The following is a 25157-nucleotide window of genomic DNA, read 5'->3' on the forward strand; positions in this document are numbered from 1 at the left end:
TAGATTACAGGTGAGGCCTTTCAGTGGGACAGCTCAGATGAGAGCATCACTGACAAAAGGAAGGACTTATGCAAATTTTAAATCAGTCCAGTATACTCTGAGCCCTAAAGTTTGCGTGATTGATTTGAGCAGAGTGTAATTGCTTGGGATTTTTTAGTTTCTTCTTTAACTGTTCAGCTGTCTACAGGTCCTGCTTTAATATTTTATAACTAGAATTGCACATGGCATGAATAAAATGAGTTCTTACAAAGTCTGTATGTCACTGCTTAAGAATCCTGATGAGCTGTAGCAAGCCAGCTTTAGATGGATGGCAGTTGTAGTGAAAGAGAACTAAATAGAAATATAGAGAAATTCTTTAGCAAAACTAGTGGCAATTAAAATTCAACTTCAGCAGGGATCTTTAGTTTTTTTCTTTGTATGAAAACATAAACATTGAGGTTCTTCAACAAACAAATATTTAAGTGGACTTGTTTCTGATTAACTCCAGGGACTTCTTTTCTGGATATAATTTGAAAGTTTCCTATAATGATTATTAAAACTCCTGAAAAATCCTGACAGAAACTTGGAAAAAAGGTCAAATTTCTCAGCTCTGTCTTTTTTCTATTGAGTAGCAAAAAAGGACTTTAGTTTTAAAATTACTTATTTTAGATTAGAGCTGCAAGAAATGCTGAAGCTGTTTTTTCCAGGAGAAGGCAAAAACATGTCATCTTTGAATGTGGGTGCAGCTATGCTGAGAATGCAAATGCTTGTAAAATATTGCTTAGCGATATTTAAAAAAAAAATCAAGTGCCAATAGATGGAGTACGAAATTGCCAGAGAGCTATGCACCCCAGATGGTAAATATGGCAGCTTAGAATTGAGAAGTAAGACTTATCCTCTGAATGTGAACAACATTTAATGAGGCTCACTGTAAATAACATTCCTATAGAAGTATGCTCTCCTGGATAAACTCTGTACCAAGTTTCTTACCAGTGTCTCATTCAGTGTGAATGTACTAGCAAACTCTTCTTCAGTACTGTCAATTTGTGTGGGTTGCTCCTCTTTTGGAGTTGATTATGAGAATTCAAAATTGATATTTTATGCCTGTGCATAAAGTGGTTACATGAATAAGTTGGACATATTAATTAAAAAATATTTGTTGGTTCCTGCAATCCTGCAAGTTAATGCTGAGTGTGAACCAACCCATTCTGCATATTTCTGCAAGCCTCAGAATGTATTGACCCTTCATAAAAGGAAAAAAAAGAATCTTATTTATGAGCACAAAGTAGTTTTTTCTAAACAAAACTTATAATATATCTCTCTCTCCCAGTTAAGCTGTGCAGAGCTAACTGCACAGTGCAGGAAAAGCAAACGGCTCGGCATTCAGGAGTACTGGTTCTGCTCTCATCTGCCACCCGCATGTGTCTGTTCTTTGTGCCATAAACTGACTACGGCAACCCACAGTGTGTGAAGTGCTTCTGGACCTAGAATAATGAATGTATTGATATCATCACAGTTACTACCACATCAGGTTGGAAGTAAATATTGCTAGAAGATAAAAGCATGTAAGAGAGAAATGTTTGCCATATTTTTGTACTTTTCACTAAGCATCCTGTTGTAGCTACTGGCAACAAAAGGTTGCTGGAATAGATACTGGGGTATATGACTCCAGTACAGCTGTTCTTCAGTAAGATTAGGTTCAGGAAACAATCTGGAAAAGCTGCGTGTCATGTTCCTCAACCTAGATATCAAGAGAGCAGATTTAGATCATGATGTCTATTTGGTTCCTGGCCCTTTTGCCAGAGTAAGTTGTCATTTTGATTCACATACTGAGCAGCACGGAGAGGATGAAGAGGGATCAGTTATTTGGTACCTTCTCCAGTAAAAGAACTAGAGGAGCATGAAATGAAACTAACAGTTGCCAGGTTCAAAGTGAAAGGAGGTGATTCTTTATCCAACGTGAAGCTAAGCTGTGGAACTGGGAGAGCGGAGCAGTCCAGTGAGCCAAAAAGCACTGATAGGAGCTCAATATTTAAAAAAGACCTTTGGCTCAAGAGGTGTTCAAGCTACAGACTGTGACAGTTGGGGAAATTATTCCGAAGCCCTGTTCTTATATTCTTTAGGCATTAAATTTTGTCCCCTGTCAGGATACTAACAAGATACTGAACTAGTCTTTGGCTGGAGTTGTTCTTAGGACTGTGAGTAAGTGTCTGGCAATGTATACAAGAGTCCCTCAATGGCAAAGGCATCCATAACACCTAGCTTGCTTTAAAAAAAAAAAAAAGGCAGGGGAAAATGAGTGTGTGTTTATATGTGGTTTGTATTGTATATGGTTTATATCATTATTATTGCTGCATATAAACCTTTAAAACTGTTCATTAACAGTAAACTGTCTAGTATATAACACTTTCCCATAAGATTCCCAAATACTCAACTTATATGAATATCATCCAAAGATAAGAATGGCAGATGTGAAGTCCAGGCAGTATTTCTAAAGCTCCAATGTTTTTCTATTAAAACCTACCTAACTTTGATATACTAATTTGTGAATCAATGATTCCATGCTTTCCAGATGTGCAGCTTTTCATAAAAGCTCTGTTTAGCCTCTGTATCAGTGACAGCTTGTGGCTTGATGTGAGAGTTGCTGAATTTTTCAGGATTCTGTGATCCTCACCATATGTAGCAGGCAGATTTGGCAGAGGGGACGGTGAACACAACACTGAGCATGCAGTGTAAAGGGCTAGAGCAAGGGGAATTGATGTCTTTAGAAACATCCGTCTGGATGAAGACACTTCAATAGTGGCCGTTGTCTTTCGTAACACTCCTGGACTATTTCGCGAAAGGAACTGAAGGAGAAAAGCCTGATCCTCCTGACCTTGAGAGGTAATGCCTCACACAAAGTTACAAGCATGGCAAAAATCTCTGTAGGGTGTTCAAAGTCTTACTGTTATGCAAGCTTTAGTCACGGCATTTGACCTAACCTTAAACTATGAGTTTTGAAAGAGTGAATCTGTGAGCTCCTATAGGACCTCAGTCTTTAAGCATTTTAATGTTACTTTAATATCCATCTGATTCTGCTGCTGTGTGAATAAGGGATGCGAAGAATGCACTACAAGAAGACTGAAGTACTTTTTTAAAAATTAGATTACTGTATTAGATTAACGTGTTTTCTGTGGTTCACTTGTCCTGATTACTTTTGTTCCACTTAAAGATTGATGTGAGCATGGAGCTGACATCTACCTGCATTCCAACCCACAAATACTCAGCATTTCAGAAAGATCAAGAAACTTTCAATGTCATACATTAAAGAACTACAATGAAGGCTGGAAATCAACAGTTTTTAAATCAAAACTGTAGAGGAGTTGATAAGAATAATCAGAGATAATAGTCCTCAGACATTTAAAGTGACTAAACAAGAACACTAATATACTTTTTCATTTGATTTCCAATAGAAGTCTCTCGTTTTGATATTTCTGGATATTGCTATCTCCTTCTTGCCATCTCTCCTTTTTTGTTTGCTTTGTTTTGTTTACATCAGGGGAAAGGGATAGAAATTTTTACTGAAGTAATTTAAGAAATACTTTTGTGCTTTTTTCCTCCCGACTTTTTTACCTAGGAAGTGGGAAATTGAGGGAAGACAAAGCAGAAAAGGAAAAACTGAACTTTGAATCTCAGAAGTATCTCAAGAACAGATTATGGGTTTGAGATTCTTGTATGCTATAGTTAACAGAAAATCTGGTAGCCCCAGTTATGTTCAGTCATGGATGTTTTGAATCGTCTGTGAACAGGTAGATGTGGTACATAGATGTAGACTATATCTTGCTGTTCTCTGCTCCTTCAGGGAGTGCATATGTGATCTGTGTATGTTTTACTCTTGTGTGTATACATGCACAGCCTTATTGAGGCAATGCTGGCTTTGCTCTGCTTTTGTATATTTCTTTATAAAATTTTGAATATCTTAATTTACAGGTATCATTCTACAATGGGAAAAGGGAACCTCAAACTAGCTCGTAAGTTACTTTGGTATTTAATATAAGCTTGAGGCTTAAAATTGCTTTTATAAGGAAAGTAGTTATATTTATGGCAAGTAAAGGAAAAGATCAATGTTCTAAACACCTCGCTGAAGAGGGTAAGTGGTAATTATACGCTTAGTGAACTGTCAGTGCCTCTGACTTGTCAGAACAACCTAAAGATCATTGTAAGAGGAAAATCTGACACCTTTGCGAATTAAACTGTGGCTCAATGGGCGAGCACTAGGCTAAGTGCTTGTCTTAGCCATTGTATTAGTGTAAAAAAACAAAAAAGTCTTTGGTATACTGCCTTGTTTATTTGACAACAGGGAGTGATATTTATTTGTTTTCTGTAATTATAACTGCCAGGAAAACATTCTCTTAATCTAACGTGGGTTTCAGTCATTAGCGTGCTCTAAATGGTAAGAAATCTCATAAAAGGCTCTAATAGGATCCACGACTGTATCTTCAACTTGGTTTCAAGAGCTTCAGAAATGTGGCTTTTGGAAACTTTACAGAGCACTGTTGCTGAAATTTGGATATTTGGACTGGGTCCTCAGGTTTCAGTGCTGCGCACTGTGTGTCTTTCAGAGTTGTGAGGGACATTCAGCACATCACAGCATGGAGATCTAGGAATGTGAGGACACAGTCCGTAACTATATAGAGCACCTGAAGTGGGAGGTAGTGTGTTTAGTTTGTAAAGGCACAACCCTCAGAAGGGAAAATGCAGCAGAGTCAGTCTGCTGCAGCCTTTTGCATGACTGCCTTTTTGAAGGGTGTTTTCTTGCCTTGAGCCCAAATGTCCTCTTCCATTAATGAGGAGAAGATTACAGCTTCCTGTGACTGTCCTCATTCAGCCTTGCACAAGAGGGGAAGAAAGCTGGAAGACTTTTTTCTGCTTTTCTGTTCTTTTGCTTATAGCAAGACACAGGCAGCTTATTCCTCTATCAGATTAAGATTTATTGCAGCTATGAGGAGTTAGAGATCAGTCTGATCCTCACAAAATCCTATTAGACAATACCTCCATTGGAGGCTGGCTTTACTTTTTTATGTTTCTCCATTAGCAAGAGATGATAGTGTTATAAGGACAGGGCTTTTACTTTGTTATGGATTTCCACACAGGTAAAAGGGATAAGGACCAGACTGAGCAGGAAACAATACAAATTTCTCTATTAATGGTCTTTAAGATTTGCAGGAGAGAAAGTGAATAACGTCTCATTGAAAGACAAAATGCTGCACTGAAACACTCTCCCCTAATGGGGGAGAGAGTGAAGTGGCAATATGAGGCATGAAATGGTAGGACTTTGCTACTAGTATATTAAAGACGTGGCGAAGGAAGATCTGTAGAGTAGAACACATTCTCAGTTTTAATATATTGATGTTTCATTTCTAAATGCTTTACCAATGACAAATACGCAAATAATAGATGTTACAAACCTGAGCACTATAAATTGTATCGGTTGTGGGTATAGCAGAACAAAGCTATAACAAAGCTATAGACTTTGTGGACTCTAAAAAAATCTATGAATTTATTAATCATTAAATTGTGTGTTAAACATTTATTAATCCTTTTGAAGTATTTATAACTAGGACATTAATATGGAGCTACTATGCTGCAGCACTGCGTGGCTGTGGTAGAAGGCATATTGATTTAATGAATTATTTATTCTTTCAATACATCCATTGAGCCTGATATGATGGACTTCCTGAAGTGACAGCATAGTAGTATGATATGATCTTGGTACAAAGCACTAATCTAAAGTTCCTTTAAATCTAAGGATGTCCCAGTCTAGAGTCAGATACAGATAAACCTTTGTCAAGCACAGGTGGAACTAAACTGAGTTCTGAGATGGCAGCAGTGCTGGTAGTGAAGTCCAATTCTTTCCCACAGTGAAGATGAGAGGGTGGAAAATTATTCTGTATACACCTTTCCATAACTCCTGACTCTTTTTGTCCCAGAACAAAAATTGCTTGATCCACAGGTAGACACTGACCTCAACACAGATGGAAAAGGAGACATGCAGCAGCACTTGGTGAAGACAAGGCTCCGGTGTATCTCCTTTACAGCAAATTTTCTGTCAAACAAACGTAATTGCTACCATTAAAATACAAATAACACCTGACATCATTTGAGTCCTAAACACCTCATTAGAAATTTCAAGCATAAATGCTGCTTACTGTCAAGGTTCAAAGGCAGAGACAAATCCTAAAAAGCAGAGCACTTGCTGTATTTTGAAGTGCAGGGATCCTTGTTCACGTAGCTTTACCAAAGTAGAAAAAAAGCTAAAACCAAAAGACTGTAGTTAATTTAATGGTAGGGCAGATGCTTTGTACTTTTGTAATTGCTCTGTAAGGGAGACGAGATAGAGTGTATAATTAGAATATGGTAGTTTTCTAAAGAGAAAATAGCACCAGTAATGACCACTCAGCACCAGCCCAACTAATGTGGTGGACTGCAATTGCATGCCTGTTTGCTCTATCATCTTGTCCTCTTTATCTCAGCTATCTGTGGGTATTCTGGAGATTTCACAGTCTGTCCTTCTCTGCTGTTTTGACTGGTTTCCTGTCCCATGTAGCCAATTTGATAATGGAAAGAGGATGCTATGTGTTTCCAAGACCTGTGGTCCCTAATAAATGGAGAAGCAGCTACAGCAGGCAGGCTTCTTGACCACAAAAAAAAAAAAAAAAAATCCAGGAAAAAGAGATGTCTAAGAGATGTTATAATTCTTGGTCCCTGTAGTGATAAATAAAGTCCTGATGCCCTAACCTTTTGTAGAGCAGACTGTCCTATGAAACAGCTGGTCAAAATGGAGCTTGCCAGAAGAGTGCAACTAAGGAATTTTTGTGCTGTGGCTATCATAAAATGCTCCCTGCTGGTCCTAGGAATGTAAGAGTTGGCAGATTGAAACATCCTTCATTGCACTGAAAGGAGCAGCGGGGGGAGGAGGCACCTTTGCCCTGCCAGGTTACCAGTGCTAACCTTCTTTTATAGGTCTGACTGTGTGCAAACTATGTTGACCGTGATATTACCTAAAGGGAAATGCAGTACATGCTGTAGATCCTTTTCTTAGTCAAAAGAGACAGCTTCCAAGGGTGAGATTTTGTAGAATCTCTTTATGAAGCTGCACATGAAATGAACGCTACTGAATGTGTTTAACACTCCTAGTTCTTCTGTGTGAATTTGAACAAAAAGAGACTAAAGTCTCCCCTGTTAAAAGATAAGAAAAAGCCTCCAGGAAGCCATTTGCTGCTGCTGTAATAAACATTCATTATTAACACTACATTGTGAACTAAGAACAAAGCTATTTTGCTGGTAGGACAGACCTGCTGTGTGTAGCTCAATAATGAAGCACATTAGTGACATGCTGCAGCAATATTGATATTCAGCAAGAAAGTTGTTGCTACTCCTTCAAATTTACCTTTGTTAGGAATAGAAATAATCACTTTTTATATTATTTGTTTGAAGATAGTGAGTGAGTTATTTGGCCTAGGAAGAGCACTACAAAGAGTGTTTTATTGCCTGTCCAGTTCAGACCACTTCACGGCCCCAAGCAGGTTTATTTAATATCTTTGTAGCAGCCCAGTGAGAATACTGATATACTTAATAGAACTGCTCAATAGCTAACATATGGGTGGCAAGGGCATCATGAACAATCAAGCTGATTTATGAAGGGCTTCATCTATTTATGTGAATCATTTTACTGCTATGTGAGTTCACATGAGTTTGTATTAGTCCCCACTGAGCCCTTCCTGTGTATCTGGAAAGTGCATTCAGTTGATGCTGGAGACTCAGGAGGTGAGAATATGCACTCTGAGTCTCTGTTGGCAGTTAACACCAGGTTCTTCTGTAAATTACCTGGAAAATGTCAAAAAAATAGCCATCTTACTGGGACTTATGTTGCAGCAGCATTGACTATATAATGGATAAATCAAGTAGTGGGCTCCAAATCAGAGAAGCAATTTTTTGAGCAGGGGGATGGAGGAAACCTGGTTTCTTGTGGATGCTTTATCTGTGTGGGAGTATGGGCTATGTAGCTGAGGTTAGGTTCTCGGATCTCTAATAAAAAGGAAACCCATGCTACCTTCTTTCTCACAATGAGGACTCTAATGATTTTTATTTTTTCTCCCTTTGGCTGCCCCTCCTCGTGAGGTGATGAATGTTGAGGTTTGCACTACCCTGCCAGTTTTGATCACAACCAGTACAAAATTCAGGCAGGGAGAGAAATGAACGCAGAGAATTCATGGAACTATGTAGTGTGAGTATTAGTTACCTTTAAATTCATTTTGCTCTAAGAGAATCTCATTCTCCTTCAGCTAAAAAAGTTGTAATGCCATGAGAGAATGCATGTTGCTGGTCCAGGATCCCGTCTTTCAGAAGTAAAGCCTGTTGGATACTATCTGTTCAATTCAGCACTCAGGTTCTTCAATGAAACTGGAATTCTTATCTTAGAAGGTACCTCTCCTGTTTCTGTTGCCTGAGATGCCTTGTGTCTTTGTTTCTTTCTGAGAAACAGAGAAGCATTGGTATCTATGTGCTTTTTACTCTACACTGACAAGAACCACTCTTGTTTTATATGGGATGTGCTTGTTCATGTGGAATTTTGCTTCCTTGGTCCTAGTTATGAAGTATAAAATATCACACGATCTGGTAGGGAATTAGGTGATTTTTCTTCTCTCCATACCTAATATTTCTTGATTTAAATATCCATCAAATTCCTTATTCAGCTAGTCCTGGCTTAAGTCTCACTTCACAATGTAAGACATTGCAGTAAGCTTTATCAAATACATATCCAAACAATAACAAGCGCGTGTTCTCCCTTTCATGTCTCTGAGTGACACACAGTGACTCTATGGCATATCTAAGCATGACAAAATATGGATTTTTGTTGGGATGCCCTGAATCTATTTCACAACTACTTTTACCTAAGGGAATCCCTTTTGTGACCTTATGTCACTGTTTCACTGACCTGAAACGCTGTTTCCTCCTCAATGTTTGTATCAGCACTCCGTACCTCTTGCTCAGAATAATGTTGCAGACAGAACAGTAAAAGCATAGATAGGATTCAGCTTTTTTTGAAAGATTTCTAGCAAATGACTATAGGAAGGGTAATCAATAAATTCACTTCTCTTTCATGAACCAGCCCTTGACGCAGAAGGTAACTCATCTTGAAAATTTTGTGTTACCTTTCAAGGCTTATTATGTGAAAGAGTCTTGGAGTATATTAAAAAGACCCTCACTTTAGTGGCCCACAGTGGCAATCATTTGAGTGATTTGACAAAAATGCTTATAATACAGTGTTTATATTGTTCAAAGTTAATGAGATAATGTAAGTTTAGTGGAAAATGAAGCAGCATATCTTAAGACCCTTTTAATTAGTGAGTGGGAAAAAAAGCATATGGTCTTTTCTGTAGGGTATATGATGAATTATTAAGACAAAAAGATGAAGATGTATCATACATGAAGACATCGGGAAACTTTCCTGGAGGATCAGCTTGCATATATACAAAAGGTGCTGAGGCAGAGGCCTATGCAACAAACCGCCTTTTCCCTGCCCAGACTTGCTAACATGCCTTTAGGAAGCCCATGAGGAGAGGAGGTGAGAATGAGCTATGAATCTCATGACTGTTTGCAGGTGGTGTTTATGGATGAGCATTGTGGTCCCATCAAAGATAATGAGAACTTTTCCACTGACTACTTTGGGAAGTCAGATCCTATTTGTTTTCACAGTTCTTCATAGAATACAGCTCTGATCTGGTTTCTGAAGTCTTTTTTTTTTTTTTTTTTTCCCTGGGTTTCACTGTCAGCAGGTTCTAAAAAGGTGTTGGTATGGGAAGTTTTGCTGGATTTGCCTTTCTATGTTCTTTCTAGAAGATACAAGATGACATAGTCATTGCTTACGATGTGTTTGATTTCTACTTTTTATGCCTACCTCATCATTTTAAGTTAGGAGCTTCATAACCTAGCTGCTCTGGAGTTGGTTTTGGTAGTTCCTAGCTGACAACTCAAGACAAAAGGGTTGTGATATTCCATTGCCACTCATCAGAAATGTATTCATTCTGTCACATAAGTTGTGCTCTGAATTGGTTAAAATCCCATTATTTAACTTTAGCATGGGCTTGTATCTGTACTGATAACACTGGGTCTGTTTTGGCTTGATATAAGGCCACTGACTTCTGTAAAGGTACTCCTGATCTTAGTCTTCCAGCAGTACACTGTTCTGCCCTTCACCTTGAAGAGCCTTTCCGCAGGGTTTTTTACCTCCATATGAGGGCTAACAACCTTCTTGGATGTTGGTGGAAGGGAATCAGAATGCAGTCTCAGGAAAAATACAGCCAGGCTACCAGCAGCAGAGCAACACGCAGCAGTATAAGCTTTTCTGTCTTGTCCTGCTTGTCTCTGCCAACTGTGGGCAGTCCTGTTCAGCTTCAACCCTCTCAGAAACGCATGTATATATTTTGCAGACATAAATAGATGGATGGCAGTTGGATGAGCTATTCTGCTTCCTGGATATCTGGTCATGCCACCTAGCAACACTGAAATGAATGCGTCTTTTATGGCTCTCCAAGCTGTATTTAAACTTAACTGTGTTAACAAGAATAGTCTGAAATTTAATATGTATGCAAAAGTGCCGGAACTGTACTGAAACTTGTTTCTATGGTGTTCTCCTTCCTGGCTTCATTTATAACTTGTCTGAAAGGCATATCAACATGTCACAAACCATGCAAGAAGCTGATCTTGCAGAACTTGCTTTTGTTGTGGCTGAACTTTCATTAATTTCTGAGATAGGTAATTTTAAAGCTACCTGAGTATTTAAACTTAGAGCAGCTAAGTAGCCATTGCAGTATTGACAACTTGTTTAGATATGAGGGATACTGTGACTGTCAAACATGGAAGTACTTGTTGATGGATGACTCCAAGTAATAGTGAAAAAAAATTGAAATCCTAAAAGCTCAAACCTCTTTCTGTCCAACACTTGCATAACTTTGTTTACAGTTGCCTTTTGCGCGCAAGTGTAGTTCAATGATTCCTAACTTATGAAAATAAATAGTTGCAGCTACTTCTAGTTCTCTCTGTTTATTTTAGTTCTCTCTTCTGATCTGCAGTTGTTAGTAGCGGAATTTTCTACGGGAACTGTTATAATGGAGAGAAACTTCCTCTACTCATCAACAAACACTTCTCTGATTTTCTTAAATGTATTTGTCTATGAGAATAGTAGGAAAAATCTGGGGATGGGTTTATACATCCTAGAAATTCCTTTGTTTCATTCTGCCTTATGAGACTTTCACTCTTTTGTTCATAAAACTTACTATACCTCTGCATGGACAATGTCACAAACCATCCCTGTGCAAAGCCTAAACACTGTGGGAGAGCTTCTGTGAGGTTTGACTTTAAAAAATGTTCTTGTGAACTTATTTTTGTGTTTGAGTCTTCCCAAGTAACTAAAATATACTGCAGATAATGAGAACAAGGAGTCCTTATGACAAAAATGAGCTCTTGTTGTTAAAACAAAAAAAATCCAGGGGCACTGTTAGATATCAGGACCAACCTGAAAACCCCCTATGGTGAGAGAGATAACTAGCTGGGTTATAAGGGGGGACCAGTGGGTGTTCTTTGTCTAAATTTTAGTAAGCCTTTCAATACTGTCTCCCATAGCATCCTCATACACAAGCTGATGAAATATGGACTCGATAAGTGGACAACAAGATGGACTGGAAAAAGGGTGAACTGCCAGGCATAGAAGGCTGTGATCCTGAGGCACAAAGTCTAGCTGGAGGCTGGTCACTAGTGGAGTACCCCAAGGGTCAATACTGGGTCCAATAGTATTTAATCTCTTCATTGATGACCTGGACAGAGTGTACCCTCAGCAAGTTTGCTGATGATACGAAATTGGGAGGAGTGGCCAATACAGCAAGCGGTCCCACTGGTATTCAGAGGGACCTTGGCTGGCTGGAGCAATGGGTCGATGTGAGCTTCATGAAATTCAACAAAGGGAACTGCAAATTTCTGCAACCAGAGAGGAGTAATCCCACGCACCGGTACAGGCTGGGGCCTTAGTGGCTGGAAGTGAGCTTTGCAGAGAAGGACAACTGAAAAGAAACAACTGATAATTCTCTGTAATTGTCTCAGATGTTACAGTGGCGTTCTAAAGAATCATGGACTTTTACCTGTGGCTTTATTCTGCAGCATAAAAGAGACAATAAATGAAATAGCTTTAATTAAATCAATCAAGCTTGCATTTCACTTGGTATCTGCCTGGATTCAATGGCAATGTAAAGCACCCTATATAAGAGTGTACTATAGACTATTCAGGATTAAATGTGATTTCCTCATATTAGGCTGCAATAAGCAGTTCCTTAAACTACTACGAAGACAGCGTTGTTGGTGCTTTCAAAAGAGAAAGTACCTGTCCCATAATTAGCACTGTAACTGGTTTCTACAACTTAAACCACAAAATGCAATGGAGATGTCTTTTCCCTTTAAAGTTTGAGTAGAAGGATAGGGTGGCTGGCAGGGCCTGTTCTTGTCCTGGTTTAGCTAAAATATCCCATTAGCAGCCACTGTTGAAGAGTTCAGTAACTAAAAAGGACACTGAGATATTTTTCTAACTTTCTGAAGAAATGTTCTAAAAATAAGAATGTATTCACCGTCTTTCTGCCTATTTCATTTCAAATGCATCAAAGAGCTGGGAGTTCATATCTGCATCCGTTGGCTTCAAAGGCAAAGTTTTGGTACAGGACACAGACGATGAACAGAATTAAGAACTGGTTTCTCTTTGAAAGACTGTGTATCCCACCAGTCCATCTTTCAACTAGGATTAATTCTCCCCATACTTTTTAAACACATTGTTTGTTGTGGGAATACTTGTTCCAGAAGAAGATAGAACCGGACAGCCTTATTAGCTGACCACCATTAGATATCAGATAAATCTTTTCTACCTTTGTCTGTGCCAATCAATATAGCAAAAGTTCCTCTGGATAGAATTTTGTCATGAAAGAGTCTTTGTTTTGAGTACTTAGAGAGCTGAGCAAATCTGTAACTATGTGTAGGTGTTTGTGGAAAGCACAGTTTGAGTGTCTGACAGACTGTCTCACTGCGATGCAGTGAGTAGCAATTGACTTTGCTTTTTATTGATCAAGGCAGGCCAGCTTCTCACTCAAAATGTCAAGGGCCAATTTTTCCATGGGATTTATCATTGCCATTCCCACTCCCTTTTACAGAGGCTCCCATTTGCACTGTGTTCTAATCAGATTCCTCCATCCTTGTGATCCCTGAACAGCTTTAATGCTGAAGTCTATGCTAGAAGCAATGGGAGGGCACCCATTGAAAGTATGATCCTAGCACTATGATGCCCTATTCCGAACAGAGAAACAACTTACCAACTTACCAAGGCATAGACATACGTTCACTCAGATGTAAGATGTAATCCTCATCAAAATTTGTTTGTGGTTGTCCCTTTACTGGAATTTATCACCTCTTTTGGCCCATCAGCAGAAGGGAATTTCCAAGTTTTCCTTGTCTGATTCAGTGCAAACTTCACCAGCTTAGTTTAAACTGGGAGAGATGATTTGAGTTAAGCTGTGATACTTGTGTGGCCTAAGTTGCTGCAACTATCTGCTGATCAAATGTCTGCCTGCATCTAAACTGAGTGACACTTAAGAAGATGAGTTGTGCCAATCACAACCTCTTCTAAGGCACCCTGGGTTTAAATAACAAAGTTAGGCCTCAAACCATCCTGAAAGTGTATTTATCCTGCAAGAAACTTCAGCTTGAACTCTCTGTTCATCTATTCTGAACATTCCTTTCCAGAATGTTGAAAAATTGATTTCTTGAATGTAGTTCAGGTGAGAGCAAAATGTCATGTAGGAAACAGACTGAGAGGAGAAAGAGTCTTTTTATTCCACATGGTCCTTTAAAATAAAAAGAATTTTTTAAAAAGAGGCTGTTTGAGGAAGTTCTGGAGACATTTGGTGCTTCAAGCACTATAAGTACAAAAAGAATAATTTTATGTTATTGAAAATATTTTTTCCTATCTCTAAACAAATTTCTGCACATTATTATTATTGAGATATTGAAATTTAAACCTCTCTAAGACCTTATAGAAGTGTTTAGCCCAGCTGAATTTCTGTTATAGTAGTTAAGGCAAGATTGTCAAAAATTGTAGCATGTAGTTGGATAAATGCTTTCAGTGTTTAGCATCCCGCAGCTTCCGTGGAAGAAAACGGAAGCAAGCACTTGCTTATAATTTAGAAAATCACTTATGTGTATGTCTGAGTTGAGAGCAAGCATTGCGTAAAAATGTCATGCTTTTTAGAGTCTTGATCTAACTGTTGAAGCCCTGCTCTTGTCCCTTACTTTGTGGATGTCTCCACAAACTGTCTTGAGTTTTTCCCGGCATATAGACATAATCTCAGAGAAGTAATCTGTATTGGTTTTACATAGTCACTAATAACCATGTAAAAGTGCACATAAAGTCCAACTGAAGCATAATAAAACCTATCTGTATTCAAAATGTGAGTGTGCATGACAGAAGAAAACCAATACAGTAACATATTGCTGGCTGTTGATTCTAACACTCTTCCCACACAGTGATTTAATGAGAAGAGCTACCTTATAAGACTGTGTCACTATCAATCTGGCCACCCTGTGGAAAAGCAAGTAACCAATCCTAAAGGGTCTAAGGCAGAGTCGTTTATCATCTCCAAAGCAAGTAAATGTCATGACAAGAGGTGTAGAACTTCCCAGTAAATTAAAATGAACAAACATGCACCTCAGTATACAATGTAGAGCAAACCCCAAGAGAGGGGAGGAATCATTCTCACCAGTGCTGACGGTGCTTGGAAATATAATCAAGGAAGACTTTTAAACTTTGGTTGTAGCCATTTTTGTCCAATATTATTGACTGGTCACACAAGCAAAGGCCAAGAGTCTCTGTGTTTTAACAAAACACAAAAATGTTAATCGATGTTGTCTGAACGCTGACCTTATCAGATGTTAATTGAATTTTTTTTATCTATTTCAAGCACAAAATTTAAAGTCATATGACTTGCAATCTTTGGAAAATAAAGGTAGCCAGAAAAAGTAGTTCAGTTCCATGGAAACAGAGAAATCCACATATTTTTTTTCATCTTATTATAGAATGAAATGAAATTTTTTCAAAACATTTCTCTCTCTTGTGTTTTTCTGAGACTCCACATATGCAGTAGTCCCAGTGATTTGGATAAATATCTGTGTGTGGACAATTCATGTTCTCTGAGGTTCAGTAAGTGCTCTGCAAACAAGACTGTCTAGTCTATTCTCTTTTCTTGGCAAGGTGGAGGGAAAGTTGGGGCTGCTTGGCTGTTACTCAGCCAAATTCCTCAAGCCTGCGGTAAGCCATCTGTGGCGCAGTGGTCAGAGGTCCTGCACTGTGGGAGGAAGGCTGCTGTTGAACAGAAATCCTACCATGGACCACAGAAACCATCCTAACAACACTATCAGTGACACAAGCAAGTCTCTGAAGCATTTCTGTTTCAAGAGGCAAATGTGTCAGGGGCATTTTTTGTTTTTGACTTGATGGAGAATTATGCTGTAGCTTAAATTTTTCTCTCACTTATATGTCTTAGTGGTTCTGAATGATAAAAAATGGAAACTAGAAGTAGCACCCTGTACTTGCCTATGCCTTCCATATGCAGAAGAAGTTACAATCGCTTCTGATCCTGTGTTTAAAAAGAGAGTTTAGAGGATGATCTGTGCAGCTCCAGAATGCGAGTTTGGCTAAGTACAGATGCATGTCTGAAGTGTCTTTGCAAGGATGAGGTCAATGCTGATTAGGAAAACCAGAGTGAGACTGATAATCGCCTCTGTTAAGGACTTGTTTTATTCTAGTGCTATAACTTGTTCCTATCAATCATTTGTCATAGCTATTGCCAGGTTCAAAAGCAAAGTGTAATACAACTGTTTATATGGTTGCATGCGACTTTCTTTTACAAAGGAGGAGTTCGTATAAAACAGACAAAACTCTGGAAGGCAAAATGTAGGCCTATGAAATAACAATCCCTGTGTCTTCAGTGAAACCAGCATTCGACATATGTTTTACCAGATGATGGTTTTGCCAGCTCTTTAGGTATGGGTCAGTCTGTCTTTCTCTGTGTAACACTATCTGCAACTTGTACTAGTGATAGCGTCATGTTCTCTTGTGCCATGCTGTATGAAATACCTATCTTTCCAGTGTTACAGCTATACAAATTAGGTCAAACTGCTTTTATTACCTTTACTGTGCCTGCTTCTTACTCCCTTGATAGTGAATGTAAAATACCTGTTTTTAATGGTCTGGGTATACTGTCATAAAAAAGTTGTTTATAGTTCTCATTGGAAACAAATGTTAAAATTAATTGGCTGTGCTTAATCCATTTCTTAGTATGATTAAACTGCTGGTGACACTAAAACCAAGACTGAAGGGTGTGATATTGAGAAATGGCATATCCTTCATTGTCTCTGTTAATGACCTAAATCCTGATCTGATATCGCACTTGATTCAGGAAATGCTTAGCGGAAATTTCAGACAATATGTCACTTAATTACAGATGGTTGTGGATGAAAAGGACCTCTAGAGGTCATCTGGTCCAACCCCACTGGTTAAGTAGGGGCACCAGTCAAGACAGTTGCTAAGGACCAACTGTGTCCAGACTGGCTTATGAATGTCTCTAAGGAGGGAGATTCCAACATCTCTCTGGGCAACTTGTGCCAGTGCTCAGTGACCCTTACAGTGAAAAAGTGTTTCCTGGTGTTCAGGAGGAACCTCCTCTGTTTCAGTTGATGCCCACTGCCTCTTGTCCTGTCAGTGGACTGAAAAGAGCCTGTCTCTGTCTTCTTTGCACCCTCCCTTCATGTATTTATACACACTGATAAGGTACCCCCGAGTCTTGTCTTCTCCTGGCTGAACAGTCCCAGCTCTCTCAGCCTTTCTTCATAGGAGACATTCTCCAGCCTCTATTGATCCTCAGTCTCCCTTGATAACAGTGGCCTTCCACTGGGCTCTCTCCAGTATATCTGTCTCTCTCTTGTACTGAGGAGCCCAGAACTGGACCCAGCACTCCAGGTGTGGCCTCACCAGTGCTGAGTAGAGATCAACTCCTTTGACCTGCTGGCAATACTTTGCCTAATGCAGCCCAGGAGACTCTTTGCTGCCGTTGCAGCAAGGGCGCATTGCTGGTTGTGTTCAACCTGGTGTCCACCAGGACCCCCAAGTCCTTTTCTGTAAAGCTGCATCTGATTGATAGAAGAAAAAGGCCACCTGTATTTGAATTGTGTTTTGCTGCTGTTCTCTTTTGTTGCTTTGATGTGAGGCTGTCAGCTATAATATCTGGGGCCTTGTTTTGTTTAGTAAAGAAAATAGTTTCTTTTTTTACCTCTTAGTTATTACATGAACTACCCTGAAAGAAAAAGCCCAGTTGCAAGGCCAGCACTATATTCATTCTATGGAAGGAGATACCATAAGGTTTACTTAATGGATAAACTTAGGTGCTTTGGTGTTGTTTGATATCATCAGCCCTCCCCTGGTTTCTCTTAATAATGCTTTTGCTATTGATGAAAAAATCTTTGTCTCCGTTTCCTATTTCTCCCATGGCTCTGGGGAAAAAAAGCACCGTAGCACAGGGAATCACCTCAGTTCAAAGATGGTGTCCAAACTCAGACAGGAAGGAAAGAATAAAAGATGTGGGGGGATGACAAATTTCTGTTTTTCAGCTTTGGGTAAATAAAGCTTGTGGAGTGCTGAAGAAATGTTTGAATTTGGTTTCTTTCTTTTTAGTGTGAGTTCTACAGAACTACATAGTGGTGAGGTAGAAATAGGGGAATTAGAAACTGGTTTTGGCTGAACAACAAAAAGGGTCACTATCATGGACATCTGATGAGCTGGTGACAGGGAAATGCATGTAGGATGAATATGGGAGACAGGGTGCAGAGGAAATGCTAAAAAACCCCACTGGATTTAAGGTCATAGATGAAGCACTAATTTGAGGTTACAGGGATTTCTCTGTGTGTTCAGCTGGAACATGTGCAGGAATTCAGAAGAGCCTGACATGCAGAAAGATGATACCTTCCTAGTGGCAGTTGAGAGATCAATTATACACAGAGAAAATGCTTAATTTTGAGTGAAAATAAACCGATGAAGTGCTACTCGTAACTTAACATAGTCCTGTGTGATGTTGCAAGTGAAAAGCTCTATTTGAGTCCAATTTGCCGAGGTTATTTGTGTGAAAGGCAATTGCTTTATTTATGCCAATGAAGCATTTATAGAACCAGCTGCTTGGATTATGTTTTAATGCTAAGTGGGAAGTATGAAGATGCTACTATTTATATACTCAGGTTTTGTAATCTATTAAGGTCAATACAAGTTGCAGTGACCTTAGCTGTTCCCAAGATTGGGTCTTTACCTATTAGAATCAAACAGTCAACATATTTGTTTAAATTCTGCCTCAGTGCAGGTGTTTATACTAGATCATACTTGAAGGTTGTTCCAGTGCAACATTTCTGTGAAAACTTACCGTTCCTAAAGGAATGAACTGCATAAAGGATAAAAGCGACAGGCTGAGTCACATCCTTTCATAGAATGTGCTTTCCTAAAATTTGCAGACAGATAAAGAAAAAAAAAGAGTGGAAATAAGATAATTGTCCTAAGGGGCATACTAAAAATGTTAAAATATAGTCACTCTGGTGTAAGCACAGCAAATGAATGGTGGCTTGTTGCCAATATTTTATTTGCTCTGTGATTAAATCAGAGCAAGTATGAAGTTATTCTAATTCTCTTATGCAATCAGAATCCAGCCCTTCTAAATTATTTTTTTCATAATTTCAGTGTATGATAACACATAGTTCAAAGTAAACACTTCCCTGTTCTTTGCAAGACTACGAATATGTCAGGCAGGGTTCTAAGTGTCTAATTCATTTTCTGGATCATTGAGAGAGAGTCTGACAAAGCAGATGCACTAGACTGTTTATGAAGCATCAGCCAAGTTTTAGGGCTACCCTGCAACACCTGACCTACATAGTACTGGTGTTCTGTGCCACAGGAGTTGCGCAACTTTCCTATTTTATCTATGTGATACTATTTTCTTTAAAGTCCAAGTGACCCCAAAGTTTTGTCACTCTTGTGCATGGGAACAATATACCTCAGAAATAAGGGGGTTTTTTAAGTGCTGCAGGGCTGTATTACTAAGTATTAAAGTTATGATTGTTAAAATATTAGAAATTAATTCTTATGGCCTGGAGGACAACCAGTGCATCACATCAACCAGGGAAAATGTCCACTCATCATAGCCAAAAGGAGAAAAAAACCCCAATAATGCACAGCTCTGAAGTAAATCAGATTCTATTTAGCTTATTCCTGGAGGGTTTTTTTCAGCAAGTTTTTGAGGATCCTGTTTTCTGGGAAGTCTTTACCTTTTAAACTCTATGTAATTCCATTTATTGTTCAAAAAATTAAAACCTTGTAGGAAGCCTGTAGAATCAAACTCAGGCTCTGTGTGTGTGTGGAGAGAAAAGATAGTAGTGGATAGAATGGGCCCAATTCTCATTTATTGTAAAGAAAGAAGCCTCAGGGTAGAAATAAGGTCAAGTTACATTTGCTTTAAGGTCCCTTTAAGCCATCAGAGTAGAGTACAATGATAATGGTGAGCAGTATGAAGCTGACTGATTCAGTAAATGAGGCCATGGCACCAGGAGGTTCAACCTTATAAAAGGACACTCTTTTAGCTAGCAGAAATGGAATGCATTGCCATCCAGGGAAATGTACGTGTGGGCTAAGCTTTGGTAAATCAGTTTTAGAATGGGTTGAAATTAGTTTATTTTTGCAACAGGAAAGAAGCCATACAGTATACGTATCTAGACCGCGAAGGAGTGTGAAATAGTGTTATGTTGTCCCAGTGTATTACCAGAAAGATGTTACTGACTTTATATGAAATTGCATAAGAGTCAGACTGGGACAGATTTAAAGCGAGTTAAAACTTTTGGGGAGGGATAACTGGTGGTGGGAGAGGCTGTACAAACTTCATTCTCATAGCAAGACACATCACTGTATAAGAGTCCTTGCTAAAGTCCTCATGGGTTGAGGTACTGCCTACAGCAGTAGGCAACTGTATCACAGTGTAGTTGTTTGTCTGTAGAAGCAGAAATAGCACACATCACAAGAGGAAAACTTACTGTGTGCAGTAAAGAAAAATTCAGCTTAGCTTGTAGCCCCAGGAGTGAGAATTTGGAAATGTCCTGCACAGAAACTCCATCTTATGTACCATCTTGTGATTATTTCACATAGATGAATGGTGTTTGATGAATCATCGATGCTTGTGCCAGCCAAATAATGATCAGAGAGGTATTGGAATTTACTCTGGGCAAGAGCTTATTCTTCCTATTCTTTCTCTTGAAAAAACTATAATTTACTGCACATAAAAATAGTTTTCACTTCTTTTAAATAAGGTTACTCTCCTGCTGCTCACACGCATACTCTTTGTTGAGAAACACCTCAGAAATTATGCACAACTCATAATGTTGCGCTATAGCCATATCACATATTTGTTTGTACTGCGTAAGCCTCCTGTAAAGTAATGTTGTTTTCTATGAATGAGCAGTACAAACACTAATCTGATGTAAAGGCAAAAGATGCACCTGCAACGTTATGATATGATCTGTAATGGATGTGAAGGGTTCCTAGAACTAACAGCGTCTATGTGACTTCAAATTCAGCTTAAACTATTTGAGAACAGATATTAATCTAAAGTTTTAGTCATTTGTGTCTATAAGCCAGGCTATTATCTTCTATGGTTAGCTCTATTGGTGCCATCAGAAAACCTGATCCTATTGAAATCAGCAGGACTCTGTAATTAGCTTGGACAGAGTCAGAGAATAGGCAGCACATTGAATCTTTTCACTTCTGATTTTCCCCAAGTTTCAACCTTTGTTTGATCAAGAGATATTTCAGTGTGTCCTGCTGTGTTTCATTTGCTTTCCATTTCTCTTTAGTTATAAAATCTAAAACTCCTTTCAATACTGTTCTTGGTGTGGATATCAATTGAGCAAGCAAATGTTTCATCCCCTGTGTAGCCTATTTGTTTCTGGAAAGTTCCAGCCTGCAGGGCTTTCCCTGGCCTACTATGACGCTTTTCTAGTAACAGCCCATCACATATAATAAAGAAACATTGTGGGTTTCTTAAACCTGTATGAGGTGGAGGTGCTGTGATTCATTAATCTAGGTCCTCTCTGGCTGTAATGTGGGTTTGTCCAAGCGCAGTACAAACTATAATTGTCTGGCTTTTTTTAATGTAACATAGCTCATTTTTCATTTGCTTGGAATATGTCTTTGAAACACACACACAACTACCCAAACCCATGCACACAGAATTGGTCATTGGCCAATGTCATCTTTGTCTCAAGCAGTTTGAAGGCTGAGGCAGAGACAAAGTTCTGTCCCAGTTCTACTAGTAAAGATCTGTTCTTCTGGTAAAAGTGAGCTGTCAAAGCCAAAAAACACTGAAGAAACACAGTTGACTGCTATCAGCTTTTGGTATAGTATCAGTGGGCTTTGTCTCATGAGAGGATTAAAGGCTGTTTGGTAATGATGTACTGATGAGCCTAAGAAGAAAACAGTGTAAATACTTTTGGCAACTGATCAATAGTACTGACTGCAGGATACTAAGCGAGCTGCATGGAGCAGGCAGATCATGAATAGTAGGCGCATCATCATATACAAATTTGTCTTTGCAATTTAAAAACCGTGAGTAACTTAAGATCCCTTTGCTTTGACTTGAAGTGAGAGTACTTTTGACCTATTTGTCTGTTTTGATCTAATTTGTCTGTTGATGATGCAGGAGAATTGAAAAATTTTCATCTCAGTCTGGAAAAGGCTTTAGTGGAAACACATTCAAAAGCTAAAACATGCCAATGGTATGCTTAGTGCAAAGAGGAGAAGAAAATGCCACACTTCCTTTCCAACCCTTCTCTTGATAAGGACCAAAGCTGACCAGAAGTTTTGATAATGTTATAATTCATTTAACTGGGCATCTGAATGGGGAAGTAACCAAGAAAAACTGCTTAAGTCGGTCCCCATACAATACTCTTTAGATGTAGCATGCCTCCAAACTTGGTCCTCAGGAAACAGCTGCATGAAAGTCACTTGTTGGTTTTAGGGTGAATACTCCCACTTACTGTAAATTGAGATCACCTCTACATAAATTGCTTATATGGTAATATCAGATAAAGACTCTTGCTGTTTGCACAGCATGATGTCTGTTTGCTATGTCTGTGCTCATTAATGGAAAGCTACAATTACAGCCATTTCCGCTGAAGTGTTTTACATAAAGCCCTCACGCTGACTTTGTAAGGCTTGTACAACATGTTTGCCAATAAACAGCAGGACCAAATGTAACTGTAATATGTTTTTTTTCCATGATACAATATTTAAATTATTGATCAGAGAGATAGTGATGAGTTAAAAGGCAAAGGCACTGTACAGCAGATCAAATTTAAACACGAGACTAACCATATCTAGGAAGTTACTTTCATGTCCCTTTAGATGGCAGGGATACCACTAGTGTGTTTGTGCACTTCAAAATCTTTAAATATTGAAAGAACAGCTGATTGATACTTGGTAGTAGTAAGAAATCTGAATTTCCATGGGTTTATCTCATTTGTTAGAGCCTTTTGTTGGACACTCATAATTTCTGCAACATTTGCCCACTGTTTGTGTTCATATATCTAATGTCTATGAAGAAATTTAATCTTTACCTTGGAGGATCTCGAAGTCACAAAATTCGTGTCATATACCATGACCTTGTAAGCATAATTTTCTAGATTATACCCTCACCTCAAACCAAATAAGAAATTTCTTTGTGTTTTATTAGAAATACCCACAAAATCATTTGCCAGGAGTCTCTGTGTTTACCTCTGCTCCTGGAGTTACCTGATAACAGTAAAAGTTTGTCATCTCTAGCAAGGGATGAAGTATATGTTTTCTTTGATCTCAGAGTTTCTTGCAAGGACTCCCAGAGCTGTTGTCTCTACCCGACCTCTCATTCGTTCTTAATCTCATGTCCTCTGAAGCCTGATGCAGGGCCTTTTGATAGTCCAGGATCAATATTGCTTCTGTTTCTCATGTCTTCTGTCTCTCTGTTATGTCTGTTCTCTCTTTTTCCACAGGTCTGTTTTCAGGTAGTCCTCCTTACCTGTTTCTTCCCGTTTCCCTCCTTCCCTGTTCTCTTAGATCACTGAAAAGGGAAGGAGTTGTATGTCAGAACAAAAAGACCTCAGGGTGGTGAAGATAAAGGGAGAAGAAGTGTTCAAGAAGGTGGACCAACACTCTACTCACTGACTTAGATACCATCTGTGTATGTCCTAAGCATGTTTATTGCACTGTTACTATTTACTAAATGGTCTGAACTAAAACTCCTTTACTTATGGAATTTGGAGGTTCTTATAGAGTGAATCACTAATGAAGCTCAGGATCAGTCAGGCAGAGATCATGGCAGCATGTGTTGGTTTAAGTGGGAGGTCTGTTCTGCAGCTTTTCTGGGAACAAAAGAGGCAACTGCTGTGGTTCTTTGTGTTTGTATCCCTACTGTAGATCTTGTGTTTTCTTAAAGGAACTGTAGCTATATATATAATGCTTGGGGGATGGAGAGTTGAACAACAAGGGCACGGCATTGACAAAAGGGGCAGAAATGTCCATAGCTGCTGGGAACATGCTGGGAGTACATGCAGGTTGTGAGAGATGTTAAGGGAAAAATGAGAGACAGAGGCCTGGAAATTTACTCTTCCTTTTGGTTTTCACAGTGCAAATCCAGTGTCAGTCAGAAGCTCATGGCTGCAGGCTAATCATTAGTGATGTCCACATCTTTCCAGAATAGTACTGTCCACTGGCAACTGCTGCTGCTTCTCTTCCTTTGGGGTTCCTTCTACTGTGCTGTTTCCTCTGCTCCTTCCAGTTCCAACTTACTCCAACTTTTGTTTTATCCTTGCAATCTGTGTGAGTGTCAAATGGCTTGGGATGAAATCCAGGATGTAAAAAATAATGGAAATAATAGTGACAGTAGGATCTCTCAGGTTATGGAACTTCGCCCATAAAAAGGAGGGAATGCCTGTCACAAGATCATGAGAAACTGTTGTAGAGGAAAACGCTACGGGGAATAGTACTGCACCGCTATCAGAATAGATTAGATCAGGGCCAGCAATGACAAAGGTTTCAGATGTTAGTTTTCTTTCCCATACTAGAAGTGCAGATGCCAGTAGAGTATCATCAAGAGATGTTGCTTGCCAGATAGGCAAGGTGCAGTTTGCCAACTGGGAACTTCTGTCTCTCCCAGGTGCCTCTTACAGGTTGATGTGGCACCCAGCACAGAGTTTTGTGTGCTTTGGTTGACACAAAGGAAATCTCGTCTCACACAGGTGCTGAGAGTTTGCTTCTCCCATTCACTCACTATTTATAAGGCTCACAAAATTCCAAGGACCTGTAGGAATTTGATTGATTGCTAGATGCCATTAGCCCCAAAGCTTTTCCTCTAGCCAACTCAAGTATCACTACACAATTGCTTTCTATCCACACTACTGGAATAGAGCATTCCTAAAAGCTGTAACATGAGGTGATGTATCTGCTGCAGCATCTCTAGCTGTTTCCTTTATGATACAGTGCTGCACTCGTTGACATGTTCTTAAGGGACGTTCAGAAGCAGTAAAAGGAAATATTTCACATCTCCATTACTAAAGCTGGATTATTAACTGAACAGTCTCTTGTAGTGTTCTCCCTCAGCTTATTTGATCATACAACAGACAGGGATGTTTCTCTTTTGGATGATAATCTTTCAATGAGCCTAGTGGGAAAGAGAAAATTGTTCTCCAAAGCAAACCCTTTAAAGGCCCAAAGAACTGACAACAACCATATTTAAATCTATATATATTGATTAAAGATAGTTCCAAAACTCAAAAAAAAAAAAAAAAGCAGTGATGTGTAGCGTGATGATCTCCAATTGGTTCTCAGACTTGGGATTGAATCAGGGGCATCAAAAGCGGAAATGCACTTTTTTTAGCACATCTGAGCTAGAAGGCTGTTGTTTAGTAGTGGGAAATGTATTATTTCACATTCTCTACATCCCTTGTGCTGTAGAGAACATTATAAAAAGCAGTCTGTGCTTTTTAAAATAAAG

The sequence above is a fragment of the Larus michahellis genome, chromosome 2 (genome assembly GCF_964199755.1).
Source record: "Larus michahellis chromosome 2, bLarMic1.1, whole genome shotgun sequence".
Taxonomy (NCBI): domain Eukaryota; kingdom Metazoa; phylum Chordata; class Aves; order Charadriiformes; family Laridae; genus Larus; species Larus michahellis.